Below are 20618 nucleotides of genomic sequence, written 5' to 3'. Positions count from 1 at the left end.
GTATATTTAAGAGGATTGATGGCCTATCCTCTCAGCTGCATAGCCTTCAGCAAAAACTGGATGACCAGCCGGTACAGACAGCCCAAGATGGGGCAGTAGATGTTCCATTGTGCCAGCAGAAAGCTCCACCAAACACTGATCGTATGAAGAACTGCAAATACAATCTCAACCCCTCACTGAATCGCCAATCCCTGACTCTACATCCAAGGAAGATTGCCCTAACCTTCCGGGAAAGGGACCCAAGTTGGGCAACACTACAAGGGGCTAAAGAGCACCTCAGATGGCTTCTAAAATTCGACATCACAAATAGATCTTTGTGCTGTGCTTCCCTTAGTCTGCCAGAACAGATATCAGAGAATGATGCTGGCTTTCCACTCTGCAAAAATCCCCTCTCTTATTATTAAGCAAAAAGTGTTCTTGAATAGTCTTGGCCTTTTTCCAACGAGAGTTTTCATGGATTCCATAATTAGACCCCTCCTATCGGAGGGATTAATCAAGGAGACGGTACAACCTTCCCGTCCTGAACCACAAAAGAGGGCTGAGCTGTGCACCCCATGTTTGGGCCAGTCCCATAGTACCTCCACTCCTACAACTAAACACTACGATTGTGCCAGTAACTCTTTGACACCCCAGGAGGAAAGAGAGCTTATCGCCTCCTTTGGAGAGTTACCAGCGATGGAACAACAAGAAATTATAAATAGGCTGGACTTACTTAAACTTCAGCTCCTAAGTATCGCCTGCAACAGAGTTCCTACGAATAATACTCACTCTAATTTAGCGGTGCCATGCCCCATGGAGGTGGAAACAACAATTCCCCAATACCCAGCATATAAGGTGCCTTCTGCATTGGATGGGAAGGTCTCACTGCTGGAGGCAGACTCTTCTCCTCCCCTTCATGCTGGTAACTCATCCCTGCTTCTAATAGACTTATCTGTCCCCTCCGTGATTAACCGATCAAAGAATGGAACTCAGGATAACATTCCCCTGGATAAATTGTTGTCCCTTCACCCCTCCATGCCGGACTTGGAATCAACATACATCGAAGACCATCCACGACCCGAGACGGTAATGGCCACTCCAAGTCAGGCTTCTCCACCAAAAATCCAAAAATTACGTGAGGAAGACACTACAGTGTCGAGAGTCACCACAGAGTGGATTGAAGACCCAGCAGGACATATAAATCAAATGATCACAAGTGTATCGGTTAGATCCCCAAAGAGGACGGCTCCAGCAGACTTGGTAGGAGCCTCTTCAGAGCCTAGTTGGGCCCGACAGCTAAAAACGCCAAATAGTATCTCTACTCACCAGGATGTTAACTCTCTTCTGCCCCCCAAAAATTCTGGCCCTCGCGATTTGATCGTGCCACAACCGGCTCGCACTAGAGCAAAAGAGTCATCACAACCGGCGCGCACCAGAGCAAAAGACTCACCACACCAGGACGACAACTTTCAGCAAAGGAAAATAACGGACTTCTTTAAGGGAGCGACTTTGCCATATAAGAGCCCCCCACAAGAATTTAAATGACGGTTAGCCGGACAACCCAGAAAACCACCAATATCGATCCTTTGTTGGAACATCGCTGGCTGGCGTAGGAAAAAATGTGACCCAGAATTCCAGTCGTATATCAACTCGTTTCATATCATTCTATTGCAAGAAACTTGGGAGGAGGGTGAAATTGTCATAAACGGATTTGACCTACTATCCCTTCCAGCTTGCCCCTCCCAGAAAGGAGGACGGCCGAAAGGTGGTCTAGTAATTGGTATCTCACTGAAGCTGCATTTCAAATTTTCATTAGTTTCGACTGCCCCCCCTTATGCTTTATCCGGGTTGATGTCGGGGGGGAAAGTATCACTGTTAATCTCCAATGTCTATCTCCCGCCAGGGGGTTCGTCCCTTGAACTGCATGATAGATGGGAAATATTAGAAGATCATCTAGTATCATGCCGAGTCAAATATTCCAATAGCCAATCTTTAATTGGTGGTGACTTTAACGCACGTATAGCAGCAAATTGGGTCGATTTAACTAAAGCTAAATGGTGGACTGCTCCATGCCTCGACAATTATGATTTGAGACATGCCTTAGGGAGAGCCTCAAAAGACTCTAAAGTAAACGAGGCTGGAGTACTTCTTTACCAAATGGCTATTCGCTTAAACCTAGTACCCCTGAATGGTTGCTGCCCTCCTGATATACCGGGGGAGTATACCCACCTAGGTATAAAATCAAACAGTGTACTAGATTACCTTTTAGCCTCGAGTGACCTGATTTCGAAAGCTCTCTCTTTTAAGATTGGCAATATCCAGCTCAGTGACCACCTTCCACTTGCTGCTACGTTTGACCTAGAGTGGCATGGGGACGAGCACAGTCATCCAACTCAATTAGATACTAACGCAGAAAACCCAGTAGAGGGTATTAATACGGCATTACGAGTGAAGGGTATAAAGTGGTCTGTAACGCAGGCTCAAAAATATTCCGAATTTTTTCAGCAGGAGATCATACAAACCTATTCAGCCCTTGGCATAACCTCATATGAACACGATCAAACTATTAATCTATTTGCCAATCTGTTGAATGACCTCACGTCATTCTTTACTGTCCCAACCCACCAGGCAAATTGGGCCCACTTTAAGACAGGTGCACTGTGGTTTAACCATAATTGTAAACAAGCCAAACAACATCTTTGTGCTATTTATAATGATTACAAATCCTCAGGGGCGACTACGCTTCCCAAGGAGTACTATCAGGCAAAATCAGCTTACAAATATGTGCAAAAAAAGGCCAAACAGGAATGGCAACTGAACCGCTGGCAAGCACTTATAGCTGCCTCAAGTACCCGTAATTCCCAAAAATTCTGGCTGTTGGTTAACAGAAAATCTAAAAGATACCCCTTAACAGTTATTCCGGCCCCAGTTTGGGAATCCTTTTTAAGGAACTATTTTGCCGTACCAGACCTTAATATTAATACAATCGATAGATTTGATGAGCAGCTCCCTCTTTGGCCACCCACTGACCCGGAAGAAATCCACGGACTCATTTCAAATCTTAAAATCGGAAAAGCCCCCGGTCCTGACCTAGTCCCGGCGGAAGCTATAAAACTTCATGCAGACTGGTGGGCGAAAATCCTGGCCGCTACGTTTGATGCCGTAAATAACAGTGGGAAGGTACCAAGAATATGGAAGGAGGCGATTATTGTTCCAATTCATAAAAAGGGCTCGACAGATGATCCGGGAAATTACAGGAATATCAGTTTATTGTCATTAATTGGGAAAATATATGCACGGTTCTTGTTAACTAAGCTTACTAAGTGGGCCGAAGAGAACAACCTGATTGGGCCAGAACAGGCTGGTTTTAGACCGAATCAGTCAGCGGTTGATCATGTCTTAGTTTTATACCACCTTGCCCGGAAATATTCCTCCCCAAATAGAGGCCAACTTTGTGCGGCCTTTATTGATTTAAAGGCCGCTTTTGACAGCATCCCCAGAGGATTACTTTGGGGAAAATTAGCCCGATGGGGAATAGACAAAAGACTTTTGTGGCTAATAACTAAATTGCACGACGGATCAGCCGCCAGGGTAAGAATCACTTCGGCCGGCGACCTCTCAAATTCAGTAACTATCAATAGAGGTGTTCGTCAAGGATGTATCCTTGCTCCGACCCTTTTTAATCTATTTATAAGTGATATGAGGGTGCCTCTGATAGATTCTCAAGAAACGATCCACGCCCCCCGTCTTGCCCAATATCGTTGCCCCCTTCTACTCTACGCAGACGACGCAGTGATCCTTTCCTTCTCAAGAGTCGGCCTTAGGAGGGCATTAAAAATTTTCGATGTTTACTGCAAATCAAATTTTCTTACAATTAACCATGTTAAGTCCAAAGTCCTAATTTTCTCCAAGAGTCGAAAAACCTATAATTGGAGAATAGACGGAAAAGCTATTGACCAAGTCTTTAAATTTCAGTACTTGGGAGTCCTTCTCCAACACAACACGGGCTGGAAGGTCCATCTTGCATATGTATTAAACAGAGCTAAAGCCCTTTCCTTTGCGCTACTGCGTTTTTTCTTTTCAGGTGGGGCTTTCCATATTCCATCAATGTTAAAAGTTTTCAAGGCAAAGGTGATCGCAACAATAGCATATGCAATCCCAATATGGGGGCCCTTTGTTAATCTAACCCATTTGGAGGTAATCCAAAACCAGCTTCTAAGAAGGTTGCTAAAATTACCCAGGTGTGTAAGCAATACTGCTATACTTCTGGAACTAAATGTTACATCTCTAGAAACCACATTATGGAAATGCATCCTTTGTTACTGGTTGGCATTATGGCATAAACTTCCAAATCTCCTCTTGATACAGTGTCTCTGGAGAGATGACTTCCCTAGCCCCTGGGCAAAAATATTACATGGGAAACTTGTGTCCCTAGGACTATCTCCATCTGAACTATTAAAATTGGATTTAATTTCTGCCAAGAGAATTATAACTCACAAATTAGAGGAGATGGATTTACAATTTAATATTGCGACAGGTGGTGGCACCTGTTCGCCGATAAACCTTGGCTTAACACCTCCTATGAAACTTCCATCTTATTTAACTACCTTATCTGTGGTGACGCACAGGTATGCCTTTATAAAGGCTAGATTCAATGTTTTCCCATCAAACGTGTTGGGTAAAAGACTCTCCAAAGGACAGATCTCACTCCTCTGTGACTGTAAAAGTGGATCTATAGAATCGTTATACCATATAATCTTCTGTTGTCCACTACATTCGGCTTCACGGTCCAAGTTTTTGGCCCCATATTTATCGAGAATAGCTGATAGACCTCAGGAAGCCCAAATAATATACTTATTAAACGACGAAGATACAAGTAGATCCCTTGCAGTCGCTAGATACCTGATTAATGTTTTATTTCAAAAGAGGAGAAATGGATCTCTGTATGACTCTGACAGCTTAGCTAAACTTAAGTACCATCAATAAGTGCCAGAACCAAGACGCATACCCCCCAAAATCTGATGGATTTGAATTGCAGTTTACATAGAGGGAGCTTATTGTGTATAGTGTTTACTTAACTGAAGTAAAATTGGTTTTATATGGGTGTTTTAAATTTTGGAACTGTTTAAATTGTATTGTTTATGGATAAATTTTGATGTATTGTTTCTGATATGGGCCAAAGGCCGCAATAAATCTATCTATCTATCTATCTAATCAGCAGGTAGATGGTTCAAATCCAGTGCTATTTTTCTAGAAAAATAGGTGCTGGAGCTTCCCATGAACATCTCCATTTGTTCTTTAATAATGGCAGTGACACCCACCTGAGAGGTGCTGGAGCTCAGTTCCTGTGAGTTCCTGCTGGGGGGGGAGCCCTGTTCTAATCTCATTTCTTTGGGTGGCTTCATACACATTATTGTTCTTCTCACTGTAGTCATATGGTGTTCATACTGCCCAAACATACTGGCATGATGAAAAAATACACTTTGAATATTCCTGTTTGGTTAACATCCACAATGGACTTTCTACATGACAAACACAAACATGCGAGGGCAGCCAAGTGGGAGGAGCTGGGATGGCAGACCAGAGCGGCAAAGTTCTCACTTTTCTTCACTGACCAGGGTTAAAAACCAGCTGCGCCTGACACTGGCAGTACAGTTGACCAAAGTGCAAACCCTCCCTCCCTCATGCTTCTGTTTCTAAACATGTCTTAACCTTGCTTTGCTTCCTGTGCCCACTGCATTTGACTTTGCTATGGTTCTCAAATGGTTGCCATATTCCACTGGGTGAAATCCTAGTCATCAAGGTTATGGGTGAATTAGAAAACATAATGCTGGTGGGCACCAATGAGGTTTAAAAACTGTCTCAAGGCAAATTTTAAAAAATGTTGTATAAATACCAACAATTGGGAAAGACTTGCCTGCGAGCGCTCCAAGTGGAGAACAGCCTTTACCAAAGGTGTCGTGGGCTTTGAAGACACTCGAACTCAGGATGCAAGGAGAAACGGGCTAAGAGGAAGGCACACTTGGCAAATCCACACCGTGATCAACTCCCGTCCAGAAACCAATGTCCCCACTGTGGAAGGATGTGTGGATCCAGAATTGGCCTCCACAGTCATTTACTGACTCATTGTTAAAACCGTTTTCATAGAAGACAATCTTACTCGGCTACGAGTGATCGCCAAATAGTAAGAAAGGTGAATTAGTTCATCGCCCTGACCTAAAACCAGGTGAACTTGGGGGCAAACCATAAGAGGGGTCCAGGTGGAAGTCGCTGTCCAGAAGTCAACTGGGGGGAGATGGGCCATAGAGCTTCCAATGGCAGCCTGGTGATGACTACCTTAGTAGATCTTAGGGAGACCATAATCCTTGGCAGGGCCCTGTTCAAAATTTCAGCCCTCCGTCATTCCTCCGACAGGAGGTTAAAATAGATGTACAGTTGTACCTCGGCTTCCAAACACCTTGGGAGTCGAACTTTTCGGCTCCTGAATGATTGAAAACTGGAAGTGAGTGTTCCAGTTTTTGAACGTTATTTCGGAAGCTGAATACCTGACGGGGCTTCTGTGGCTTCCAATTTGCTGCAGGAGCTTCTTGCAGCCAATCAGAAGCCGTGCTTTCCATGTTTCGGAAGTTAAACACACTTCCGGAATGGATTCTGTTCAACTTCTGAGACACAACTCTACACAAAATGGAGGAGCCAAAGTCCACCTATAGTTGTAATCAATAAAATTGTGTCCATTTTTTATGTGTGTGTATAATATTTTTTATTAATTTTTAATTAATGACACAAGCCATGTCTGCTATTATTTAAAGCAAGACACTTCCCTTGTGCAACACAGATAAAGCCTTGGACTCCTTCAGCCACTCTCTCTCCCACTCAGAGCACGATTAACAGGCAAACAGGGATGCTATCTTCTTTTCTTGGCAGTCAGCAACATACCTCCATAAATCAAGCAGTAGCAACAGCAACTGACTTGTTCTTAATGCATAGTTGACCACATCTACGGATGAATGCTATATCAATCACTAGTAAAAGTTTAATTAGGAGGTCTTCATGCCTGTGTAATTCTGTGCACCCTTTCCCAGCCTGTAATCCATTGGTGATTAATGTAATCTTTGCTTTGTACTTGTGTTGACCAATCAGCAATAAGCACATGTGTGGCAATGCTGTAATATTCAATAAAAGGGACTCTCCGAGACTTGCTCGGGAGATGCCTCCCAGATGACACTCGCTACCTGTCTGTCGTTATTTCAACCCAACATCTGGTGACCCCGACGTGCCAGATCCCTCACGCAGCCAAACCCCTGTACTTCACTCGACTGGAAAAGTCTCAGCGCGCTACTTCGTGAGTATGGGGGGGGAATTGACTAAATTCCAAAAAGAGCATGCCAAGGAGCTACTCTATCTCGTTAGACAGCGGGTGGCGGGTGTTCATATTTCTTTAAAAGAAATTGAACAATTGCTATGTGAGATTGCTTGCCAATGCCCTTCCTATCCAGAAACTGGTTCTTTGGAAGTAGAAACTTGGCAAAAGATCGGAAAAACCCTTTTTGCAGAACCGAGGGCTCCGATTCATTGTCTGCTTACTTGGCAGAAGTGTGCAGACGCCGTCGCTAAATTAGGACCTCAGGAATCTCCGACGGCACCTGCTCTTTTGTCAGTTGCAGGCAATCCCCCACCTTACCCCAAGATTTTACCCCCATTGCAACCTTGCCAGCCCCTCCCTTCGTCTCAGCCCACATCCTCCCTCCCTCCTTCCACCCCTCCTTCGCCTGCTTCAGCCCCTGCTTGCTCCACAGGAGCTGTGCGTGCCGCGCTTTCTTTAGCTAGGCAGAAAGGGCTCCTGTCCTTGGAGGAAGAGTCTGAATGGGCTGGGGAAATGCCATCTGCTTTCCCTATCTCCTATACCAACCCAGGAACTGCTCAACAACAGGTGTTGTATGAGGCACTTCCTTATTCTGTTATGAGGGAACTAAGGAGAGCCATTACTGATTCTTGTTTAAAATCCTCCTATGTGATAGGGATGCTGGAGGGGATAGCAAGCGGTTACACAATGCTACCCCAAGATTGGAAAGATTTGATGCGCATGCTTTTATCTCCAGCGCAATATGTAGTTTTTGAAAGTGAATTTAAGCATAATGCAGCAGCTCTGGCTGATCCGCAGCATACAGCCAATCAACTCTTTGGCGCTGGTCCGTATGATAATATAACAGCCCAGGCGACACTAACACCTTTGCATTTCAGTCGCACCGCGACCTGTGTGCAACGCGCCTTTCGGAAAGTCCCTGTCTCAGGACAACCACTGAGCTCCTTTGTTAATATTAAGCAACAACATTCGGAGCCCTACCATCAATTTATAGATAGGTTGAAAGAATCAGTCACTAGGCAGGTTGATAACACTACAGCCCAAAATGAATTGATGAAAAAATTGGCTTTTGAAAATGCAAACACCGACTGCAAAAAGGCATTGCAGTCAGTTATACATCGCCCTAAATATGACCTGGCCGATATGATTCAAACTTGTGCTGAAATTGGAAGCCAGAGTCATGCGATGTCCTTGCTTGCCGGTGCCATCCAAGCTGGCAATAAGCCAACAGGCAATTGCTTCAACTGCAAGCGCCCAGGTCATTTTGCCAAACAATGCAGAGCCCCTGGCGGAGGAGCAAATAGGAATGGTGATGGCAATAAGGCTAAACCTTCCAAAAAATGCCCAAAATGTGGTAAAGGCTATCATTGGGCAAATCAGTGCCGGAGTTCGGGAAACTCCATGGTGGCCCCACTCTCGGGCCAGGACAAATAGAGAGGACAACAGAAATAGAGAGCCCTTTGCTGTCAGTTTCTGCTATTGAAAATTTTCCTAAGGAAACACCCTCTGATTTCACCATTGATTTAATTAATCAGGAAACCAAAGACACTGTTTTACCTGGTGAAATCGTGCTCATGCCCACCCAATTGGCAGGCCCACTACCTCCTAAGGTCGCAGGCTTGATTTTACCCAAATTCTCTGCAGCCAAAGAAGGAATCATGGTTATTCCGGGAGTCCTAGATCCTGCCTATGTGGGCACAATCATGGTTCAACTTTGGAGCCATCTGCCCATGCAGTTAAAAAAGGGTGAGTCTTGGGCACATTTGGTAGTGCTCCCTTCTCATCCTACTGCTTCTATTATGGATAATAATTTGCACCAGCTCTCTCCTCTCTCTCCACAGCTATTAGCTGTAATCCAGAGGATCGGTGAACAGAAACTTCTTCGTAAGTACAAAATCAATGGCAAAGTTCTGGAAGGCTTGATTGACACAGGCGCAGACATTTCTGTCATATCTAGTACTTGCTGGGACCCCACGTGGCCCCTTGAGTCTGCCTCTGCAGTTTGGGGTGTGGGTGGACCTCAAACCTCTTCTAAAAGCGTACAGTGGCTGCCTGTTTCTCTGCCTGATAGCTCTGAAACCATTGCATATATCCAGCCCTGTGTGCTGAAAATCCACCTCAATCTGTGGGGCAGAGATTTGCTACAACAATTGCAAGCTACCATTCAATTTAATGAGTAAGCTTGCACTCCCCCATACTATGTGAATCAAGCCCTCCAGCCTTTCCGTCTTCAGTGGCCAAATAAAATCACTCACCTCAAGCTGAACAGTTTAGAAAGGAACAGCAGCTGGAAGCAAGCCCTGATAATTTGCTTCTGTGCCTCATTTCGTGCCTTAATATAAATTCCATGATAGTGCTCATTTTCAGTGTGTTGTTTTTGCCCTTTTCTGCTTCCGCTCCTAGTGGCGGTGATTCCACACCAATAAATGTGTGGGAATCTTTTGCAAGCAAAATGATACCTGGTTTTATTCATCCTTACCCCAAAATGATTCTCTTCGCACCCTTGGTTATTCTGGTTACCATAACTGGGGTAACCAAGTTCGCCGACGCCCATCTCTAGCCATTGATTTGTTGACCCCATACGTGGCCTCTTTTAATATCACTTGCGCCCGTATGGTCAATTGCACAAAGCCCAACTGTGTGACAATGGGCAAGGATAATTTTAACTGCTCGGATTATGTAAATATTTCCTATGTATATAAATATACAGAGCTGCCTGAAGGCTGGTTCTGGTCGTGTCCAGGCTACACATTCAATTATATTCCAGCAAATATTAGCCATGGCACACCTTGCTGTTTAAGCCGTTTGTCTATCATATTACCCAAAAAGCATCATTTATCTCACTCTCGATATCGACGTTCTGTGGAATTGACTAATGATTGTGATGATTCTGTTTCTCTCCCTAGCAGATCTGAATATATTTCTCTAGCTGTCTCTCTTTTAGGAGTCCCTGGATTGGCTGCACGGAATAGCAGGAATATTAACTCTTTAGCTTGCTCCGCAGCAAAAGCCTTGAATTCTACTTCACAAGCTCTTCACCTTTTGAGTAAAGAACAGAGTGAATTGCGTCATGGACTCTTACAGAATCGCGCTGCAATAGATTATTTGCTAATGCTTCATCATTATGGTTGTGAACAAATGGATGGCATGTGCTGTTTTAATATTACGGACAATTCCAAAGCTATTCAAGCACAAATTTCTCATTTGCAAAATCTCACACATCACATCAAACAGGACGTTGGACTTTCTGGCCTCTGGGATTCGTTTACCCAGTGGCTCACCGGCTGGTTACCAAATATGAATTGGCTTCGCAATCTTTTTCAATATGCTATTATCATAATATGTATATTAATTTTGCTATGTTGTTTCATCCAGTGCATCCCTGGTCTCATACGCCTTTGGTCTCAGTGTTTTTCTCCTCCTCAGCCACCCAATAAAATTATTGCCGCCTACTTTGCGAAATGGCAGCACCAACAGTAAACATTAGGGGAGATGTGGGCAGAATTATCTTGGGCATGCGCTGGCAAACCACGTATCCCGAGGTATTTTTTGTCCCATTCACCCTGAACTCACATAACAACATCGGTGGGCAGAATTATTTTGGGCATGCGCTGGCAAACCACGTATCCCGAAGTACTTTTGTCCCACTCACCATTAAATAAATAAAGAAAGGGGGAGATGCTGGGATGCTGGATGCAATAATCCTATACACGACTGTGACATGTTTGGGAAAGTCTTGCTCTTAAGTTTCGCTCCTGCACACAATACTGCACAAACAGTACTAAGACACTCCCTCACCACCCCAGAATGTTCAGTCCATATTGAGTTCATGAAACACCGTAACGTACCTGACTTGTTCTTAATGCATAGTTGACCACATCTACGGATGAATGCTATATCAATCACTAGTAAAAGTTTAATTAGGAGGTCTTCATGCCTGTGTAATTCTGTGCACCCTTTCCCAGCCTGTAATCCATTGGTGATTAATGTAATCTTTGCTTTGTACTTGTGTTGACCAATCAGCAATAAGCACATGTGTGGCAATGCTGTAATATTCAATAAAAGGGACTCTCCGAGACTTGCTCGGGAGATGCCTCCCAGATGACACTCGCTACCTGTCTGTCGTTATTTCAACCCAACAAACAGCGGCAGCTTGAACGCTCTGCTCCAAAACAGCTCTGCTTCTGGGCACCGCAAATCAGTCCAGCACGCAGCGCCCGTTCCGCCGTCCAGCAATCAGCAACAGAAACCTCCGGCAACTGGGACAACTGGGACAACTGGAACAACTGGAACAATGACTGGTCAGACGACTGGGACAACGACTGGGCACATAACCGATGTCAGCATCACCCTTGAGCCAGTGCCACCGACTGGACTCATCCACTTCAGCCCGACTGGGCCAGGCGATCTGGGGTAGCACTTCCAGAGACCACCTTCTGCACAGGAACAGGTCAAAGTGCTGTGGACTCACAGCTTAGAGTTGTGAGCACCGGATTCACTCCAACAAGAAGACAGACGTCGTACAAGAGAGTACAGCAGAGTATAGCAGAGCATAAACGACTCGGAGAGCAGCTCTGTAGAATATCTTCTTTTATTCTATCTACAACTATAATACACAACTATGTACAGAGCTAAATGAGGTCTAAGCGAAAATGCTGAACTGCACTGAATGTCTGCAGCTGCTCTTAGCAGCAACCTTATCTATACACACAATTTCTCTCTAACACTCAGTCTCTCTCTCTCTTTGATGTGAGGCTGGAGCGGAATAAGTAGAGAGCAGAAACTGCCCCCTCCTCTCTCGAGAATCAGCAGAGAACATCAGCAGATTCTTGGATATGGGAGGGGTGAAATCTCCTCAGAGCCACATTATCACAATTCCGAATTACAATACAATTTTAAAAGTCAATTATTCAAATACAGAATTAAACAATTTTGGGTTACGTCCCGTGTGCTGGACTTCAGGGTAAAAAGTTCTTATTTCTTTCTGCTTCCATAATCTTGATTAGTCCAATTACAACAGTTCTGGTCTCAACCCTTTATTTAACAGCCACTGATTTCATAACTTTCATTCGTAATTGCATATTTAATAAATTTTATTTCCGCAAGAGGAGTTTATGTCCTGTAAATTTCTGTGTGAGATGTTAAGCTTCCATTTGTTTCTTCATTCTTCTTGTTGCAATCCAGTAATACAGCATCTCTGCTTCCACTTTTTTGCTCTCTCTCTTCTCTGCTCTCAGGGGCTGTATTTTTCATTGCGTCACACGCTATTTTGTTTGTCAAAGTCTAACAAAAGGTCTGGCAGCGAAATCTCTCTAAGTTATAATTTTTCTTATCCCAAAAAATGCATAAGAAGAAGTGAGCACAGATATTCTTTAAGGGAATTATTCATTAAGGGAAGAAAAAACACCTAAATAGCAAAAGAGCAACAATCAAACACCTAACAGTAAGCAAGAAACTTAAATATCATCATGAAACAAGGAACTATAAAAAACTAAAACAAATGGCAAAGGAAGGTGGGAGGGGGGAAAAGGAAAGAAAAAAAGTTCTTGTAGCAGACGAAGCTCTTGTAGCATCATGCGCCAGCTCGAGTCTGCTCGACTGATCTCTGAATGTGCCAACCTGAACAACCAGGCAACATCAGGGGAGGGGCAGAGGAAGGCGGGGTAGGCTCAGTAAATGCCCTGTTTGATGACAATGCCATGCCCGATGGTCTCAGGGGGCCCCCCTCTTGCTGTTGCGCTAGCACTTGTAGTGGCAGAGAAAGTGTTCCTCTTGGCATCAGGAGTCCTCTGGTTTCCCCCACAGCTGGTGTTCTCGGGGCCACAGGATGATACCTCTCCTCTGCTACAACCAGCTGCCAGCCCTGTGGCTTAAGAGTCCCTGGCGTCTTGAGGGTGGAACCCTCCTCTCTGGCTTCCCTAGGTGCCTTTCAGTTGAGTCATCTGCAGAGTAATATATCTTGACCCAGGCTCCATGCCGAGTACTCAACCAGTCTGTTTCAGTCCAGGAGCACCGCTGGCATGCAGGGCAGCTGGAATCACAGCTGGGAGGACAGAGCAGGCACACAGCACAGTTGGACCCACCCACAAGCTAAGAGGGCAGAGGCAAGCACAAGCGGAACACTCCTGCAAAACAGCTGCTTCACCTCCCTTAGTTCATTTAAAACGCCGGGTCAAAGCCTGAGTCAGAGTCAGTTCGGAAAAAGTTCAGAAGATTAATTAAATTGTTTAGAGTTACGCGTCCTTGAAATAGGCTGGGCGGAGGCTGTTAAGCTGCCGACTTCGTTAGATCTAATTTACAGCACCAACATCAGAAGTTCTCTGATATAAAACCCCAGGTTGCCAAACTTTTGATAAGAAGAGGGTTAAAAGATTAAAAAGTTAAAAAAGTTAAAAGGAGTAGGAGTCCCCAACATCTAATTGAGGAGCTCTCAACTTGTGAATGAGCTGCCACACATTAAAGTTCTGCCTGGGGAGATAGGGAACCATGCCAGCTCAGTGTTTTCCAAATGACTCTCCATAGGCTTCATATGCCTCAGCAGTCACTCAGCGGGGCAAGCTGGGGCAGGATGCTCCACGGGGCCTCCGAGAAGTCTGCCTGCCTCCTCCCACTCAGCCCCCCTACAGCTGAGGAGGAGGCAACGGGCGGACTGTTGGGGGCAGCGCAGAACCTGCAGGCGCTCAAGCCACCACGTCACTCCCAGGAGAGGCACATGGCTCGGGCGCACTGCTGGCCCCGCAGTGAGTGCCACATGCCATTTTGTCACTCCCCCTCAGTGGGGACACCCAGGGTGACCCGCCCCCCCCTTGCTACATCCCTGATCAGGTGTGGCCTAAATGATTTACACTACACTGGCAGGCCTGAATGAGTCCGAAGGCTTCAAACTTGCTTTTTAAAATACTTCCTATAAAAACACTTGCAGTACTGGAGGCAGCTACTAGGTCTAGTATTTGTATGTTTTTGCATCTTCACACAGGAACCCACAAGGTCTTTTCCTCAAGCAAACAAAATTGCTGCTGCAAAGGAAGTGACGTTGCAGGGCCGGCTAGATATTGGGAATCTTGTTTTAAGATATAGTACTTAAATGGAGGGATGGTTTCTTTCATGTTCTCTTTATGTTGCAAGAACAGCATCTCCCAGCTTAAGATGTAATAAACGAGTTACAAAGAATCACTCATAAGGGCCACAGCTCCATCTTGTGGCATCAGACTGCATCAACTTGCTTGAAGTGGTAACTCGTTCCAGAAATGAATCCAAACTAAAGCAGAAGCCAGCAGCACTCTTGAGATTCAAAAGGCAACAGGAACTTCCCTACCTAGGATCTTCCTAATTATGGATTTTGCACATACTGTATAGTTACAATTAAAGCTGCGAGGGGCTTATCCTCACCACCTCAAAATTCACCTTGCAGGTTGCCCGTTTCACTTTTCGCCTATATGGTAGAAATGGTACTTCATTTTTGCACTTTCTAGAGTAGAGAACATGAAGCACATAAGAAGTTTTTAAGAAGTTACTTGCAGCTCACAGTATCACTCAACATGCAGACTGAACTTCTGCACAGGCAAAATAGAAATGAAACAAACCCCCTTGAGCCTGGCAAGCAGGAACATCAGGACCATGTGTCCTGGCTTGTCCACTGACCTGTTGCAGGTCAGCGACTCACAGAAGATGGTCATAATTGACCGTGAGCTGAAAACCATCAGCACTGATGTTGCCACTCTACAAGTGACCAGACTCACTTCAAATGGCTGCCTCCAAGAAAAGATCTGTTATAAGAAGCAAAAAAAGGAACAGAGAATTTTCACACAGGGAGTTCCCTCATCCATTTAATCTTTATTGCCAACCATAAATCAGGTTGTTCACTCTGCCTTAGACACTTTAATGACCAATATCCCCTATTTTCTTGTTAAATACAAAAGGCAGTTCTTACAAATTTGTAAATTTGCACCAGCAGGCAGGGAAATCTCTCTAAGTTAGTTTTGCTTATCCCAAAAAATGCATAAGAAGAAGTGAGCACAGATATTCTTTATTCACAAAGGGTAAAGTTTAATTTTTAAAAACACATCCAGCCTGTTACTGCCTCCAAACACTGGTCTAGCACCTCAATATCTTCTCTTGATCAGGATGCCATTATGATACTGGCAGATGTATCTTCACCCTTTTCCTAATGATCCCTAATATGGAATTCACCTTTTTCACAGCTGCGATACACTGGGTCAATATCAAACCTGGAGTGAGGGGAACCACTATCTATATCCCTCCATTGGGAGGACTGTCCATTTATTTCTACTTCCTACTTCATGTTTATTAACAGTTACTAATTCACAACAAGACCTCTCCTCCTATTCCATGGCTGGATCTAGATACATCAAAAAATGTTTCAGGAAAACGCATTGTAAGCACTTCCGGGTCAGCACCATCAGCTAATGGTGGATTCCCTTTGATCTGGAGGGGATCGGCTCCGTGGGAACCGGGTCTTTTCCGCTGCGGCGAAGCGGGGACCCTACAGGAATCACAGGCGGTGAAGCCTGTGAACGTGGGGACTCGGCGGGCACCTATTGCGCCCCCCCAACTCACAGGGAAGCCTCTTTCTGGGCTTCGGAGCAGAGCGGGGAGAGCGGCGCGGTGCTGTGAGTCGATTGCTTCTTCCGCGGAGCGAAGCCGCATGGCCGTTGCTGGAGAGCGCTGACTTTTTTCCTGGGACAATTGGACTCTAAAGAAAGTACCCATGAGTAGGGGAAATTGGATTTATTGACAAAGAAGGGGAAAAAAGAGACTTAATTGGCTACCGCAGCGGGGAGGTCTAAACAGGAAGTCCGCCTTCCACTTTGTAAATACATCAAAGCAAAGAGACTTTTAAACTAAAGCGCTGGGAATACGCTTGAAAAGGGTTGCTTTTCAACTCGAGAATTTTCTGAACCCCCTACCTGGAAGCAGGGAAGGAAGGGGGCCATTTTGGACTGTATAAAACCTGCAAAAAGAGAGGGGAAGAGCTTAAAATTCACCGCTCAAACCTGGGGGCGGTCGGCCAGTGAAAAAAGACGGTTGCTTTTCAGTCTCTGTGTTAGCTGTCACTAGAAGGACTTTTGACAGCAAGAGGGATACATTGTGACTAGCTTCATTTCTTTGCTTGCTAAGAGGGAGAAAAGCAACTGGAAGGTAACTAATATTGGAACTGTTTCATTTTCTTGGCTGGAGTCTTTTAAAAAAAGGGGGGAGTTACTTTTTGGACTATTGCAACTGTTTCCACCTAGAGGGACCCTTAGAAATTACAACAAGGGGAATTTTCCACTGGTAAACAGGAATATTTGAGACTGACCTTGGCTCTTCTGCTGTCTTATTGTTATGGCAGATGGGAAAGAGAAAATAGACGCGTCACTTGTAGACAAAACAACGAGGTCTGGGAAGGCCTGGGGGCAGCGAAGGCAATCAACTGCTGGCCTTCCTACTGTATCTGGGACTGTATCAACACAATCTAAACCTAGTGGAATGACAGAAGAAGTCTTAGCGAATGCATTGGCTAAGATTAATGAAACTTTGTTACAACTCAGTACGAGGGTCGAAGAGACCAATAAGAAGGTTGATACTGCAAATAAAAAAATCGACCTAAACACAGAAACATTAGACAGTCTGGGGAAAAAGGTCAACAGTAATGCAGAATCTATTCAGAAATTATTGCAGGAACCGACCTTGACCCAGGAAAAAACTGCTGCTGTGGAACTAAGGTAGTCCAATTGGAAACAGAGAAGGTTCCAGGCCTACAGAAACAAATTGAAGATCATAAGTTGACGCTGTCTATGATTGAATTGAAAGAAAAGCAGACGAATTTAAGGATTAGAGCTGTACCTGAACTGGAGAAGGGCACCTTGACAGAGTTTTTGACACAAGAATTTGCAGAGTTTTGGAAGTCGGAATTGAAACAAGAGGACTTTAAGATCGTGAGGGCCTTCAGATTAGGTAAAGGAGGAAAAAAGATTAAAATAAGGGATTGTTTGATTACCCTCCGATCTAAAGAAGAAAGAGATAAAATTTTGGGTTTGCATTTCGAGAACCCTTTGATAATCCTGCAATCAAGAGTGGAAATCTTCAAAGATATACCGAAACATCTTTTGGATCTTAGATATAACTTTGGGGATTTGGTTGCCCTACTGAGAAAAAACAACATTATTTTCAGGTGGGAATTCCCCCAAGGCATATCCTTTAGCTACAAAGGAAGAAAGATAAAAATAAGATCAGTGGAGGAAAAAGACAAGTTCCTGAGAATTCACGAAGAAGATCTACAGAAAGGACTTGGAAAAGAGCCAGAAGCATTGGACAAGGGTTCACCAAAAAAAGGGAAACCAACGCCACCGACTGATATAGACAAACTACTGGGTGCTGAAGGAGGAGAAGGCGTGTAATTACATCATGACACTGCAAGTATTAAGTTGGAATGTTAATGGACTGAACTCCCCAGAAAAGAGGGGGAGAGTATTTCATATATTAAAAAAAGAACATTTGGACCTGATTTGCCTACAAGAAACACATGTGACAAGGCTACATCGGAAAATTTTGAGTAATAAAAGACTAGGAGAGGAATTTATCTCATCAGACAAAGTTAAAAAAAGAGGAGTAGTACTTTATGCAAAGGAAAGCCTGTCACCGAAATTCTTATTTAAAGATGACCAAGGAAGATTTGTTGCAATTGAAATCCAATTACAAGGAGAGAAGTTTTTGATAGTAGGTATCTACGCACCGAACGAGGGGAAATCGGAATTTTTTAAGAAATTGCATGAAACTTTATTGGACTATTTAGATTATAATATGATTCTGATGGGAGATATGAATGGAGTGGTGTCTACAAATATGGATAAAGCCCAGAGACAGACGGTGACGAAAGATGGTAGATTACCAAAGACGTTCTTTGAAATGACTGACAATATGGACCTTGCTGATATTTGGAGAACCAAGAACCCCTTGGGAAGAGAAGGAACTTTCTTCTCTGAAGCCAAAATGACATGGACAAGAATTGACCAAATTTAGGTAACTAGGGGACTGGCCCCGAAGATAAAAAAAGTGGAAATTTGTCCTAAAACTTGCTCCGATCATAATGCTGTGAAGATGGAAATGACATTAACACCAATTGGCTCCTTTAGATGGAGGATGAATGACTCTTTGTTTAGGAATGAGGAAATGACTAAAAAGGCCCAAAAAAACTTGAGAGACTATTTTGAGATGAATATGAACACCGAAAAAAGAGTGATTTGGGATGCAAGCAAAGCAGTTATGAGAGGGTTTTTGATACAACAAAATGCAATTAAGAAGAGAGCCCAAAATGAAAAAAAGGAAAAAATTCTGGAGGAAATAAAGGATGGAGAAAAGAGACTGAGGGCAAAACTGAAATCACAGGAGATCCTGAGAGAGATAAAGCTATATCAAGTACAATATATGAAACTGATGAATCAGGAAATAGAATGGAAGATTAAACAGATGAGACAAAAGACATTTGAATCAGCTAATAAGTGTGGGAAACTGCTGGCTTGGCAAATGAAAAAAAGACAAAAACTTAACACTATTACAAATTTGGTAGTGGAGGGAAAGAACATACAGAATCCTGCGGAGATCAGGAAGTGTTTTCAGAAGTATTTTAAACAGTTATATACACAGGAGATTCAGAAAGAAATGGACATTGACCGATTTTTGAGAAGAAATGGACTACAAAAAATCTCTCAAGAGAATAAATTAATGCTAAATTATAAAATAACTGACCAAGAGGTGGAAGGAGCCATTCAGAACATGAAATTGGGCAAATCTCCAGGGCTGGATGGCTTGACTGCAAGATATTATAGATCCTTGAAAGAATGGTTAGTACAGCCTTTGAAGGAAGTTTGCAATGAAATACTGGAGGGGAAAAAGGCACCTGAGTCGTGGAAAGAAGCTTACATTACACTCATACCGAAAACAGAATCGGAGAAGACACAGCTTAAGAACTACCGTCCCATATCTTTACTTAACGTGGATTACAATTTTTTTGCTGAAATTATGGCTAAAAGATTAAAAAAGGTATTGGCAGAAGAAATCCATAAAGATCAAGCGGGCTTTCTCTCGGGGAGACATTTATCAGATAATACAAGGAACATAATTAACATTTTAGAAAAACTACAAGTGAATATTAACACTAAAGCAGTTCTGATATTTGTGGATGCGGATAAAGCCTTTGATAATATTTCTTGGAGTTTTATGAAGAAAATTTTACAGGGAATGGGGGTAGGCCAAGGTTTTGAAAACGGTATAGGTGCAATTTATTCAGAACAAAAAGCTAAGTTAATTGTGAATAATGTAGTTACAGAAGAGTTTAAGATTGAGAAAGGAACACGACAGGGTTGCCCAATCTCTCCATTGCTTTTTATATCGGTCCTGGAGGTTTTGCTCAATATGATTAGAAAAGACCAATTGGTTAAAGGTATACAACTCGGAGCTAAACAGTATAAATTGAAAGCTTTTGCTGATGATTTAGTTTTGCCATTACAGGAGCCAGAATCCAGTACTAAAGTGCTGAGAAATAGATTCTCCAATGGACAGATATCGCTCTTATGTGATTGTAATTGTGGGGCACCGGAATCGTTGCATCACATAATTCTTGACTGTGCTTCTCACTCATCGGCCAGGAGCAAGTTTCTTGCTCAATATCTAAAGGGAATTGCCGATGATACGAATGAAGCCAAACTGAGATATCTACTAAACGATGATGACCCCCTAAGATCACTCATGGTTGCCAGATTCTTGATCAGCGTCCTATCCCTAAAGAAGAGAAACGGACTCCTGTGCGGCTCGGATAATCCCTTTAAACTATGATCTATGTTTTAGGTTGTAATTAGGTGATATCACCATTGATGTCTTCTACTAATTTATGAGCAGAGGGCGATGTTTATGTTACAAATTTATGGTAATGTATGATGTTGGTCTTTTGTTTTTGTTTTGCTTTGGTTCTTGTCTGTTGTTGTAAGTTTTGGTGGTTTTAAATTTGGAGGTTTAAGTATATTATGTTGGTATGGGAAACTGTCGTGTGATGGGCCAATGGCCGTAATAAAGATCAATACAATACAATACAAAGAGTATTGCAATTAATTCAAGAATTTGGTCAATTCGTGGGATTTAAGTTGAACAAGTTGAAAACTAAGGTGTTAGAGAAAAATTTAACAGTGATTGAGAAAGAGAGGTTTCAGTAGGAGACAGGATTAACATTGGTTAAGAAAGTGAAATATCTAGGGGTTCATATGACTGCTAAAAATGTGAA

At 43.4% G+C, this 20618-nt stretch overlaps 1 long non-coding RNA gene across 1 annotated transcript; it reads left to right on the top strand.

Annotated features, from left to right (window-relative positions):
- The first annotated feature begins 12196 nt into the window (after window positions 1-12196).
- On the top strand, window positions 12197-15305 carry LOC310763223. Its single transcript, XR_014548545.1, has 2 exons — window positions 12197-14283; window positions 14330-15305. It is a non-coding gene; the product is annotated as an uncharacterized lncRNA (long non-coding RNA).
- Window positions 15306-20618: the final 5313 nt, after the last annotated feature.

Source organism: Podarcis filfolensis (genome assembly GCF_964270895.1).
Source record: "Podarcis filfolensis genome assembly, chromosome: 5".
NCBI lineage: Eukaryota > Metazoa > Chordata > Lepidosauria > Squamata > Lacertidae > Podarcis > Podarcis filfolensis.
This window is presented reverse-complemented; position numbering and strand designations above follow the sequence as displayed.